The sequence below is a fragment of the Somniosus microcephalus genome, unplaced genomic scaffold, assembly GCF_052327205.1.
Source record: "Somniosus microcephalus isolate GS21.2 unplaced genomic scaffold, FLI_Smic_1.0 scaffold517, whole genome shotgun sequence".
Classification (NCBI taxonomy): domain Eukaryota; kingdom Metazoa; phylum Chordata; class Chondrichthyes; order Squaliformes; family Somniosidae; genus Somniosus; species Somniosus microcephalus.
Window position 1 is genome coordinate 185001 of NW_028225704.1, and position 12500 is coordinate 197500.

Genomic DNA, 12500 nt, shown 5'->3' on the forward strand with positions numbered 1-12500 from the left:
GGGTGAACTGCGACTGAACGGGGTGGGGGGGGCCGCACAGACCAGTAGCGGGCTTGTGCAGCTGCCGCTTGGCCCGGCCGAGGTACAGCCGTTGGCTGGAGACCGCTTTCCGACTGCTGAGCCGGAGCCGCGGGGGCCCACCTTGACGCGCCGGCTGTACTAGCAAGCCAGGGGCAAGGGGCATCCAGTGGTACCGGAACGGAGTCGGTCCGACACCGGGAAGCCGGGTGCCCGTCGCTCCGAATCGAGCCCGGTGTTTTCGTGCGTGTAACAGAGCGGGCGTTTGGACCCGGTTGTCCGGGAGCGGGTCCGCAACGGCGGGAGGTTGCCTGTGTTTGGCCGGCCGGCAGTCGAACGCCTTTGGCTCCGGACTCCCGTGTCCGATTTCGGTCAGGGAGGGCTCGTTGGAAAGCCCCGGCGCTGGCGCACACTATATTATCGGCCTGGACCCCGGCAAGTTCGGGAAAGTGTCGCAGTCCCGTAGCGGCTGCCGCCCCGTCGGTCAGCGGCAGCTTATCGGGGATAACTTCGGGACGGAAAGTCCGATCCGGTTGGGGTGAACTGCTACTGAACGGGGTGGGGGGGCCGCACAGAGCAGTAGCGGGCTTGTGCAGCTGCCGCTTGGCCCGGCCGAAGTACAGCCGTTGGCTGGAGACCGCTTTCCGACTGCTGAGCCGGAGCCGCGGGGGCCCACCTTGACGCGCCGGCTGTCCTAGCAAGCCAGGGGCAAGGGGCATCCAGTGGTCCCGGAACGGAGTCGGTCCGACACCGGGAAGCCGGGTGCCCGTCGCTCCGAATCGAGCCCGGTGTTTTCGTGCGTGTAACAGGGCGGGCGTTTGGACCCGGTTGTCCGGGAGCGGGTCCGCAACGGCGGGAGGTTGCCTGAGTTTGGCCGGCCGGCAGTCGAACGCCTTTGGCTCCGGACTCCCGTGTCCGATTTCGGTCAGGGAGGGCTCATTGGAAAGCCCCGGCGCTGGCGCACACTATATTATCGGACTGGATCCCGGCAAGTTCGGGAAAGTGTCGGCGACCCGTACCGGCTGCCGCCCCGTCGGTCAGCGGCAGCTTATCGGGGATAACTTCGGGAAGGAAAGTCCGATCCGGTCGGGGTCAACTGCCACTGAACGGGGTGGCGGGGCCGCACAGACCAGTACCTGGCTTGTGTAGCTGCCCCTTTCCCCGGCCGAGGTGCAGCTGTTGGCTGGAGACCGCTTTCCGACTGCTGAGCCGGAGTCGCGGGGGCGCACCTTGACGCACCGGCTGTCCTAGCAAGCCAGGGGCAAGGGGCATCCAGTGGTACCGGAAGGGTGTCGGTCCGACACCGGGAAGCCGGGTGCCCGTCGCTCCGAATCGAGCCCGGTGTTTTCGTGCGTGTAACGGGGCGGCCGTTTGGACCCGGGTGTCCGGGAGCGGGTCCGCAACGGCGGGAGGTTGCCTGAGTTTGGCCGGCCGGCAGTCGAACGCCTTTCGCTCCGGACTCCCTTGTCCGATTTCGGCCAGGGAGGGCTCGTGGGAAAGCCCCGGCGTTGGCGCACACTATATTATCGGACTGGATCCCGGCAAGGTCGGGAAAGTGTCGCCGACCCGTACCGGCTGCCGCCCCGTCGGTCAGCGGCAGCGTATCGGGGACAACTTCGGGAAGGAAAGTCCGATCCGGGCGGGGTCAACTGCCACCGAACGGAGTGGCGGGCCCGCACAGAGCAGTACCTGTCTTGTGTAGCTGCCCCTTTCCCCGGCCGAGGTACAGCCGTTGGCTGGAGACCGCTTTCCGACTGCTGAGCCGGAGCCGCGGGGGCCCACCTTGAGGCGCCGGCTGTCCTAGCAAGCCAGGGGCAAGGGGCATCCAGTGGTTCCGGAACGGAGTCGGTCCGACACCGGGAAGCCGGGTGCCCGTCGCTCCGAATGGAGCCCGGTGTTTTCGTGCGTGTAACAAGGCGGGCGTTTGGACACGGTTGTCCGGGAGCGGGTCCGCAACGGCGGGAGGATGCCTGAGTTTGGCCGGCCGGCAGTCGAACGCCTTTGCCTCCGGACTTCCGTGTCCGATTTCGGCCAGGGAGGGCTCGTTGGAAGGCCCCGACACTGGCGCACACTATATTATCGGCCTGGACCCCGGCAAGTTCGGGAAAGTGTCGCAGTCCCGTAGCGGCTGCCGCCCCGCCGGTCAGCGGCAGCTTATCGGGGATAACTTCGGGATGGAAAGTCCGATGCGGTCGGGGTCAACTGACGCTGAACGGGGTGGCGGGGCCGCACAGACCAGTAGCGGGCATGTGTAGCTGCCTCTTGTCCCGGCCGAGGTACAGCCGTTGGCTGGAGACCGCTTTCCGACTGCTGAGCCGGAGCCGCGGTGGCCCACCTTGACGCGCCGGCTGTCCTAGCAAGCCAGCGGCAAGGGGCATCCAAGGGTACCGGAACGGAGTCGGTCCGACACCGGGAAGCCGGGTGCCCGTCGCTCCGAATCGAGGCAGGTGTTTTCGTGCGTGTAACAAGGCGGGCGTTTGGACCCGGTTGTCCTGGAGCGGGTCCGCAACGACGGGAGATTGCCTGTGTTTGGCCGGCCGGCAGTCGAACGCCTATCGCTCTGGACTCCCGTGTCCGATTTCGGTCAGGGAGGGCTCGTTGGAAAGCCGCGGCGCTGGCGCACACTATATTATCGGCCTGGATCCCGGCAAGTTCGGCAAAGTGTCGCCATCCCGCAGCGGCTGACGGGCCGCCGGTCAGCGGCAGCTTATCGGGCATAACTTCGGGAGGGAAAGTCCGATCCGGTCCGCATCAACGGCAGCCGAACGGGGTGGCGGGCCCGCACAGACCAGTGCCTGGCTTGTGTAGCTGCCCCTTTCCCCGGCCGAGGTACAGCCGTTGGCTGGAGACCACTTTCCGACCACTGAGACGGCGGGGCGGGGGGCGGCCTGCACGCGCCGGCTGCCAGAGCAAGCCAGGGGCAAGGGGCATCCAACGGTATCTGAACGGAGTCGGTCCGACACCGGGAAGCCGGGTGCCCGTCGCTCCGAATCGAGCCTGGGGTGTACGTGTGTTTAACAAGGCGGGCGTTTGGACCCGGTTGCCCGGCACCAGTCGAACGCCTGTCGCTCCCGACTCCCGTGTCCGATTTCGTTCGGGGATGGCTCGTTGGAAAGCCCCGGCTCCGGCGCACACTATATTGCCGAAGTGGCCCCGGGCGAGTTCGGGAAAGTGTCGCCGTCCCGCAGCGGCTGACGGGCCGTCGGTCAGCGGCAGCTTATCGGGGATAACGTCGGGAAGGAAAGTCCGATCCGGTCGGGGACAACGGCAGCTGAACGGGGTGGCGGGGCCGCACAGAGCAGTACCTCGCTTGTGTAGCTGCCTCTTTCCGCGGCCGAGGTACAGCCGTTGGCTGGAGACCGCTTTCCGACCACTGAGACGGCGGGGCAGGGGGCGGCCTGCACGCGCCGGCTGCCACAGCAAGCCAGGGGCAAGGGGCATCCAACGGTATCTGAACGGAGTCGGTCCGACACCGAGAAGCCGGGTGCCCGTCGCTCCGAAGCGAGACCGGGGTTTTTCGTGTGTAACGTGGCGGGCCTTTGGACCCGGTTGGCCGGGCGGCAGTGGAACACACACAGACACTCGCATACACTGAGAGAGACAGAGAGAAGATAGAGATACACAGAGTGAGAAAGACAAAGTCAACTCAGTAACTGAAATGTGAAAACTGACAACTGGGAAACCAAAAGTCAGAGTGGCAAATGATGAACCAAGGTGGCAAATGATTAACTGAAAACTTGTCATTCACATTTGGGACGGAATTCAGGATGGGAATGTATTCGGCCGCCTTACCGGGGCTTGGGGGTGCTGCTTTCCCGCTTGTGGAACCGAGTTGGGGTCGTCAAATGGCCTGGTGCATTGTTTGAAACACTGGTTAATGAGTTGTCAAGGTCGGAAATCATAGAACATAAGAGCAGCTCATTAACTGAAATTTTGAACATCGACAACTGGTTAACCAAAAGCCAGAGCGACAAATGATTAACCAAGGAGGCAACTCAGTAACTGAATTTCGAACATCGACAACTGGTTAACCAAATGTCAGAGCGACAAATGATTAACCAAGGAGGCAACTCATTAACTGAATTTCGAACATCGACAACTGGTTAACCAAGAGTCAGAGCGACAAATGAGTAACCAAGGAGGCAACTCATTAACTGAAATTTTGAACATCGACAACTGGTTAACCAAGAGTCAGAGCGACAAATGATTAACCAAGGAGGCAACTCATTAACTGAATTTAGAACATCGACAACTGGGTAACCAAAAGACACAGGGACAAATGAGTAACCAAAGGGCCAACTCATTAACTGAAATTTCAAAGAGGCTACTCATTAACTGAAATTTGAACATCGACAACTGGTTAACCAAATGTCAGAGCGACAAATGAGTAACCAAGCAGGCAACTGATTAACTGAAAACTTGTCATTCACATTTGGGACGGAATTCCGGATGGGAATGTATTCGGCCCCCTTACCGGGGCTTGGGGTGCTGCTTTCCCGCTTGTGGAACCGAGTTGGGGTCGTCAAATGGCCTGGTGCATTGTTTGAAACACTGGTTAATGAGTTGTCAAGGTCGGAAATCATAGAACATAAGAGCAGCTCATTAACTGAAATTTTGAACAGCGACAACTGGTTAACCAAAAGCCAGAGCGACAAATGATAAACCAAGGAGGCAACTCATTAACTGAATTTCGAACATCAACAACTGGTTAACCAAAAGACACAGGGACAAATGAGTAACCAAAGGGCCAACTCATTAACTGAAATTTCAAAGAGGCAACTCATTAACTGAAATTTTGAACATCGACAACTGGTTAACCAAAAGCCAGAGCGACAAATGATTAACCAAGGAGGCAACTCATTAACTGAATTTCGAACATCGACAACTGGTTAACCAAAAGACACAGGGACAAATGAGTAACCAAAGGGCCAACTCATTAACTGAAATTTCAAAGAGGCAACTCATTAACTGAAATTTTGAACATCGACAACTGGTTAACCAAAAGCCAGAGCGACAAATGAGTAACCAAGGAGGCAACTCATTAACTGAATTTCGAACATCGACAACTGGGTAACCAAAAGACACAGGGACAAATGAGTAACCAAAGGGCCAACTCAATAACTGAAATTTCAAAGAGGCAACTCATTAACTGAAATTTTGAACATCGACAACTGGATAACCAAAAGCCAGAGCGACAAATGATTAACCAAGGAGGCAACTCATTAACTGAATTTCGAACATCGACAACTGGTTAACCAAAAGACACAGGGACAAATGAGTAACCAAAGGGCCAACTCAGTAACTGAAATTTCAGAGAGGCAACTCATTAACTGAATTTCGAACATCGACAACTGGTTAACCAAGAGTCAGAGCGACAAATGATTAACCAAGGAGGCAACTCATTAACTGAATTTCGAACATCGACAACTGGTTAACCAAAAGACACAGGGACAAATGAGTAACCAAAGGGCCAACTCATTAACTGAAATTTCAAAGAGGCAACTCATTAACTGAAATTTTGAACATCGACAACTGGTTAACCAAAAGCCAGAGCGACAAATGCTTAACCAAGGAGGCAACTCATTAACTGAATTTCGAACATCGACAACTGGTTAACCAAGAGTCAGAGCGACAAATGATTAACCAAGGAGGCAACTCATTAACTGAATTTCGAACATCGACAACTGGTTAACCAAAAGACACAGGGACAAATGAGTAACCAAAGGGCCAACTCATTAACTGAAATTTCAAAGAGGCAACTCATTAACTGAGATTTGAACATCGACAACTGGTTAACCAAATGTCAGAGCGACAAATGAGTAACCAAGCAGGCAACTGATTAACTGAAAACTTGTCATTCACATTTGGGACGGAATTCCGGATGGGAATGTATTCGGCCCCCTTACCGTGCCTTGGGGTGCTGCCTTCCCGCTTGTGGAACCGAGTTGGGGTCGTCAAATGGCCTGGTGCATTGTTTGAAACACTGGTTAATGAGTTGTCAAGGTAGGAAATCATAGAACATAAGAGCAGCTCATTAACTGAAATTTTGAACATCGACAACTGGTTAACCAAGAGTCAGAGCGACAAATGATTAACCAAGGAGGCAACTCAGTAACTGAATTTCGAACATCGACAACTGGATAACCAAGAGTCAGAGCGACAAATGATTAACCAAGGAGGCAACTCAGTAACTGAAATTCGAACATCGACAACTAGTTAACCAAGAGTCAGAGCGACAAATGATTAACCAAGGAGGCAACTCAGTAACTGAATTTCGAACATCGACAACTGGATAACCAAATGTCAGAGCGACAAATGATTAACCAAGGAGGCAACTCATTAACTGAATTTCGAACATCGACAACTGGTTAACCAAAAGACACAGGGACAAATGAGTAACCAAAGGGCCAACTCATTAACTGAAATTTCAAAGAGGCAACTCAGTAACTGAAATTTTGAACATCGACAACTGGTTAACCAAAAGCCAGAGCGACAAATGATTAACCAAGGAGGCAACTCATTAACTGAATTTCGAACATCGACAACTGGTTAACCAAGAGTCAGAGCGACAAATGATTAACCAAGGAGGCAACTCATTAACTGAATTTCGAACATCGACAACTGGGTAACCAAAAGACACAGGGACAAATGAGTAACCAAAGGGCCAACTCATTAACAGAAATTTCAAAGAGGCTACTCATTAACTGAAATTTGAACATCGACAACTGGTTAACCAAATGTCAGAGCGACAAATGAGTAACCAAGCAGGCAACTGATTAACTGAAAACTTGTCATTCACATTTGGGACGGAATTCACGATGGGAATGTATTCGGCCCCCTTACCGGGCCTTGGGGTGCTGCTTTCCCGCTTGTGGAACCGAGTTGGGGTCGTCAAATGGCCTGGTGCATTGTTTGAAACACTGGTTAATGAGTTGTCAAGGTCGGAAATCATAGAACATAAGAGCAGCTCATTAACTGAAATTTTGAACATCGACAACTGGTTAACCAAAAGCCAGAGCGACAAATGATTAACCAAGGAGGCAACTCATTAACTGAATTTCGAACATCGACAACTGGTTAACCAAAAGACACAGGGACAAATGAGTAACCAAAGGGCCAACTCATTAACTGAAATTTCAAAGAGGCAACTCATTAACTGTAATTTTGAACATCGACAACTGGTTAACCAAAAGCCAGAGCGACAAATGATTAACCAAGGAGGCAACTCATTAACTGAATTTCGAACATCGACAACTGGGTAACCAAAAGACACAGGGACAAATGAGTAACCAAAGGGCCAACTCATTAACTGAAATTTCAAAGAGGCTACTCATTAACTGAAATTTGAACATCGACAACTGGTTAACCAAATGTCAGAGCGACAAATGAGTAACCAAGCAGGCATCTGATTAACTGAAAACTTGTCATTCACATTTGGGACGGAATTCACGATGGGAATGTATTCGGCCCCCTTACCGGGCCTTGGGGTGCTGCTTTCCCGCTTGTGGAACCGAGTTGGGGTCGTCAAATGGCCTGGTGCATTGTTTGAAACACTGGTTAATGAGTTGTCAAGGTAGGAAATCATAGAACATAAGAGCAGCTCATTAACTGAAATTTTGAACATCGACAACTGGTTAACCAAAAGCCAGAGCGACAAATGATTAACCAAGGAGGCAACTCATTAACTGAATTTCGAACATCGACAACTGGTTAACCAAAAGACACAGGGACAAATGAGTAACCAAAGGGCCAACTCATTAACTGAAATTTCAAAGAGGCAACTCATTAACTGAAATTTTGAACATCGACAACTGGTTAACCAAAAGCCAGAGCGACAAATGATTAACCAAGGAGGCAACTCATTAACTGAATTTCGAACATCGACAACTGGTTAACCAAAAGACACAGGGACAAATGAGTCACCAAAGGGCCAACTCATTAACTGAAATTTCAAAGAGGCAACTCATTAACTGAAATTTTGAACATCGACAACTGGTTAACCAAAAGCCAGAGCGACAAATGATTAACCAAGGAGGCAACTCATTAACTGAATTTCGAACATCGACAACTGGTTAACCAAGAGTCAGAGCGACAAATGATTAACCAAGGAGGCAACTCATTAACTGAATTTCGAACATCGACAACTGGTTAACCAAGAGTCAGGGCGACAAATGATTAACCAAGGAGGCAACTCATTAACTGAATTTCGAACATCGACAACTGGGTAACCAAAAGACACAGGGACAAATGAGTAACCAAAGGGCCAACTCATTAACTGAAATTTCAAAGAGGCAACTCATTAACTGAAATTTTGAACATCGACAACTGGTTAACCAAATGTCAGAGCGACAAATGAGTAACCAAGCAGGCAACTGATTAACTGAAAACTTGTCATTCACATTTGGGACGGAATTCACGATGGGAATGTATTCGGCCCCCTTACCGGGCCTTGGGGTGCTGCTTTCCCGCTTGTGGAACCGAGTTGGGGTCGTCAAATGGCCTGGTGCATTGTTTGAAACACTGGTTAATGAGTTGTCAAGGTCGGAAATCATAGAACATAAGAGCAGCTCATTAACTGAAATTTTGAACATCGACAACTGGTTAACCAAAAGCCAGAGCGACAAATGATTAACCAAGGAGGCAACTCATTAACTGAATTTCGAACATCGACAACTGGTTAACCAAAAGACACAGGGACAAATGAGTAACCAAAGGGCCAACTCATTAACTGAAATTTCAAAGAGGCAACTCATTAACTGTAATTTTGAACATCGACAACTGGTTAACCAAAAGCCAGAGCGACAAATGATTAACCAAGGAGGCAACTCATTAACTGAATTTCGAACATCGACAACTGGTTAACCAAATGTCAGAGCGACAAATGATTAACCAAGGAGGCAACTCAGTAACTGAATTTCGAACATCGACAACTGGTTAACCAAGAGTCAGGGCGACAAATGATTAACCAAGGAGGCAACTCATTAACTGAATTTCGAACATCGACAACTGGTTAACCAAAAGACACAGGGACAAATGAGTAACCAAAGGGCCAACTCATTAACTGAAATTTCAAAGAGGCAACTCAATAACTGAAATTTTGAACATCGACAACTGGTTAACCAAAAGCCAGAGCGACAAATGATAAACCAAGGAGGCAACTCATTAACTGAATTTCGAACATCGACAACTGGGTAACCAAAAGACACAGGGACAAATGAGTAACCAAAGGGCCAACTCATTAACTGAAATTTCAAAGAGGCTACTCATTAACTGAAATTTGAACATCGACAACTGGTTAACCAAATGTCAGAGCGACAAATGAGTAACCAAGCAGGCAACTGATTAACTGAAAACTTGTCATTCACATTTGGGACGGAATTCACGATGGGAATGTATTCGGCCCCCTTACCGGGCCTTGGGGTGCTGCTTTCCCGCTTGTGGAACCGAGTTGGGGTCGTCAAATGGCCTGGTGCATTGTTTGAAACACTGGTTAATGAGTTGTCAAGGTCGGAAATCATAGAACATAAGAGCAGCTCATTAACTGAAATTTTGAACATCGACAACTGGTTAACCAAAAGCCAGAGCGACAAATGATTAACCAAGGAGGCAACTCATTAACTGAATTTCGAACATCGACAACTGGTTAACCAAAAGACACAGGGACAAATGAGTAACCAAAGGGCCAACTCATTAACTGAAATTTCAAAGAGGCAACTCATTAACTGTAATTTTGAACATCGACAACTGGTTAACCAAAAGCCAGAGCGACAAATGATTAACCAAGGAGGCAACTCATTAACTGAATTTCGAACATCGACAACTGGGTAACCAAAAGACACAGGGACAAATGAGTAACCAAAGGGCCAACTCATTAACTGAAATTTCAAAGAGGCTACTCATTAACTGAAATTTGAACATCGACAACTGGTTAACCAAATGTCAGAGCGACAAATGAGTAACCAAGCAGGCAACTGATTAACTGAAAACTTGTCATTCACATTTGGGACGGAATTCACGATGGGAATGTATTCGGCCCCCTTACCGGGCCTTGGGGTGCTGCTTTCCCGCTTGTGGAACCGAGTTGGGGTCGTCAAATGGCCTGGTGCATTGTTTGAAACACTGGTTAATGAGTTGTCAAGGTAGGAAATCATAGAACATAAGAGCAGCTCATTAACTGAAATTTTGAACATCGACAACTGGTTAACCAAGAGTCAGAGCGACAAATGATTAACCAAGGAGGCAACTCATTAACTGAATTTCGAACATCGACAACTGGGTAACCAAAAGACACAGGGACAAATGAGTAACCAAAGGGCCAACTCATTAACTGAAATTTCAAAGAGGCAACTCATTAACTGTAATTTTGAACATCGACAACTGGTTAACCAAAAGCCAGAGCGACAAATGAGTAACCAAGGAGGCAACTCATTAACTGAATTTCGAACATCGACAACTGGTTAACCAAAAGACACAGGGACAAATGAGTAACCAAAGGGCCAACTCATTAACTGAAATTTCAAAGAGGCAACTCATTAACTGAATTTCGAACATCGACAACTGGTTAACCAAATGTCAGAGCGACAAATGATTAACCAAGCAGGCAACTGATTAACTGAAATTTTAAAATTGACAACTGGATAACCAAAAGTGGGAACTCATGCTTCGGACGGGCTTACATACGGCAGGCTGACGCCCGGCAGAGGCCCGGGCTTCGCCTCCCTTGCGTAAGCGACCGTCTCCGAATCGATTAAAGGCGTAAAATCGGAGTTCAGAGCGGGAAAAATTTTTCCCGAAAACGGCCGGAAAAAAAAAAATGTCTCCTTTTCCGCCGAGCAGGGTGGCATTCGAACGGGCACGGGAAGCCGCGTCTAACGGTGTAAAAACGGCTTGGCTCCGACGCGGGAGTGCGGAGATATGGCCGTTCAAAGTTGTACTGGAAGTCCGGAAGGAGAAAAATTTGACTGCCTGTAGCCGAAAAAAGTTCCAGCGGTCGGTCACAAAAGTCAAATCCGTCCCGCTGATTTGACACTTGTCATTTCTGGCAGGGGGGATTGGCGGGGTACCTGGAGAATGGTAGGAGGTGGTTTTTCGAGACTTTGTCTGTTTTCCAGATTACTGTCTAGGGCCTCCAGGTCTGCAGAGACCGACCCGGGCTGCCGTCCAACCGACTTTTAACCCTTTTTGGGTGGAAATTTATTTCCATTTTTAACCAATTTTCGGGTTTTTGGTCGGGCTTAAAAACGGCAGCCTGACGCCCGGCAGAGGCCGGGGCTTCGGCTCCCTTGCGTAAGGGACCGTATACGAAACGATTAAAGCCGAAAAATCCGAGTTCAGAGCGGGAATTTTTTTTCCCGAAATCGGCCGAAAAATAAAAAAATTCTCCTTTTCCGCCGAGCAGGGCGGCATTCGAACGGGCACGGGAAGCCGCGTCTAACGGTGTAAAAACGGCTTGGCTCCGACGCGGGAGTGCGGAGATATGGCCGTTCAAAGTTGTACTGGAAGTCCGGAAGGAGAAAAATTTGACTGCCTGTAGCCGAAAAAAGTTCCAGCGGTCGGTCACAAAAGTCAAATCCGTCCCGCTGATTTGACACTTGTCATTTCTGGCAGGGGGGATTGGCGGGGTACCTGGAGAATGGTAGGAGGTGGTTTCTCGAGACTTTGTCTGTTTTCCAGATTACTGTCTAGGGCCTCCAGGTCTGCAGAGACCGACCAGGGCTGCCGTCCAACCGACTTTTAACCCTTTTTGGGTGGAAATTTATTTCCATTTTTAACCAATTTTCGGGTTTTTGGTCGGGCTTAAAAAACGGCAGCCTGACGCCTGGCAGAGGCCGGGGCTTCGGCTCCCCTTGCGTAAGGGACCGTATTCGACCCGATTAAGCCCCGAAAATGGATCCAAATGTCGGCCGACCAAGTAAGCTTGCTGGGGAGAGAGACTAAGTGCCGGGCTGGGCACCTCATTAACCAGTGAAAAGTTTTGGCTGCTGGAGAGACTAAGTCCCAGCCTGGGCACATCATTAACCATAAATGAAAAAGGCGAGGCCGAGTCTGGTGCATGGCTAACTGATTAACCAAATTGGCAAGGCCCGGGCTGAAAGTGAATGAGCGACCCGTGGCCAGGGGGCTGGAATGCGGGAGAGAATCCAACCCCCAAAATATGGAAGTCCGATGAGAAAATATTCGGCCGCCTTTTGCGGGCCTCGGGTGTTGCTTCCCGGCCTGGGAAAGTGAGTTGCTCCCGCCGAATTGACATGTGCATTTAACGATTTCGAGACATGATTAACCAAAACGCGGAAGTCCGATGAGAAAATATTAGGGCCCTTCAAGCGGGCCTCCGGTGATGCTTTCCGGCTTGGGAAAGTGAATTGCTCCCGCCGAATTGACATGTGCATTTAACGATTTCGAGACATGATTAACCAAAACGCGGAAGTCCGATGAGAAAATATTCGGCCGCCTTTTGCGGGCCTCGGGTGTTGCTTCCCGGC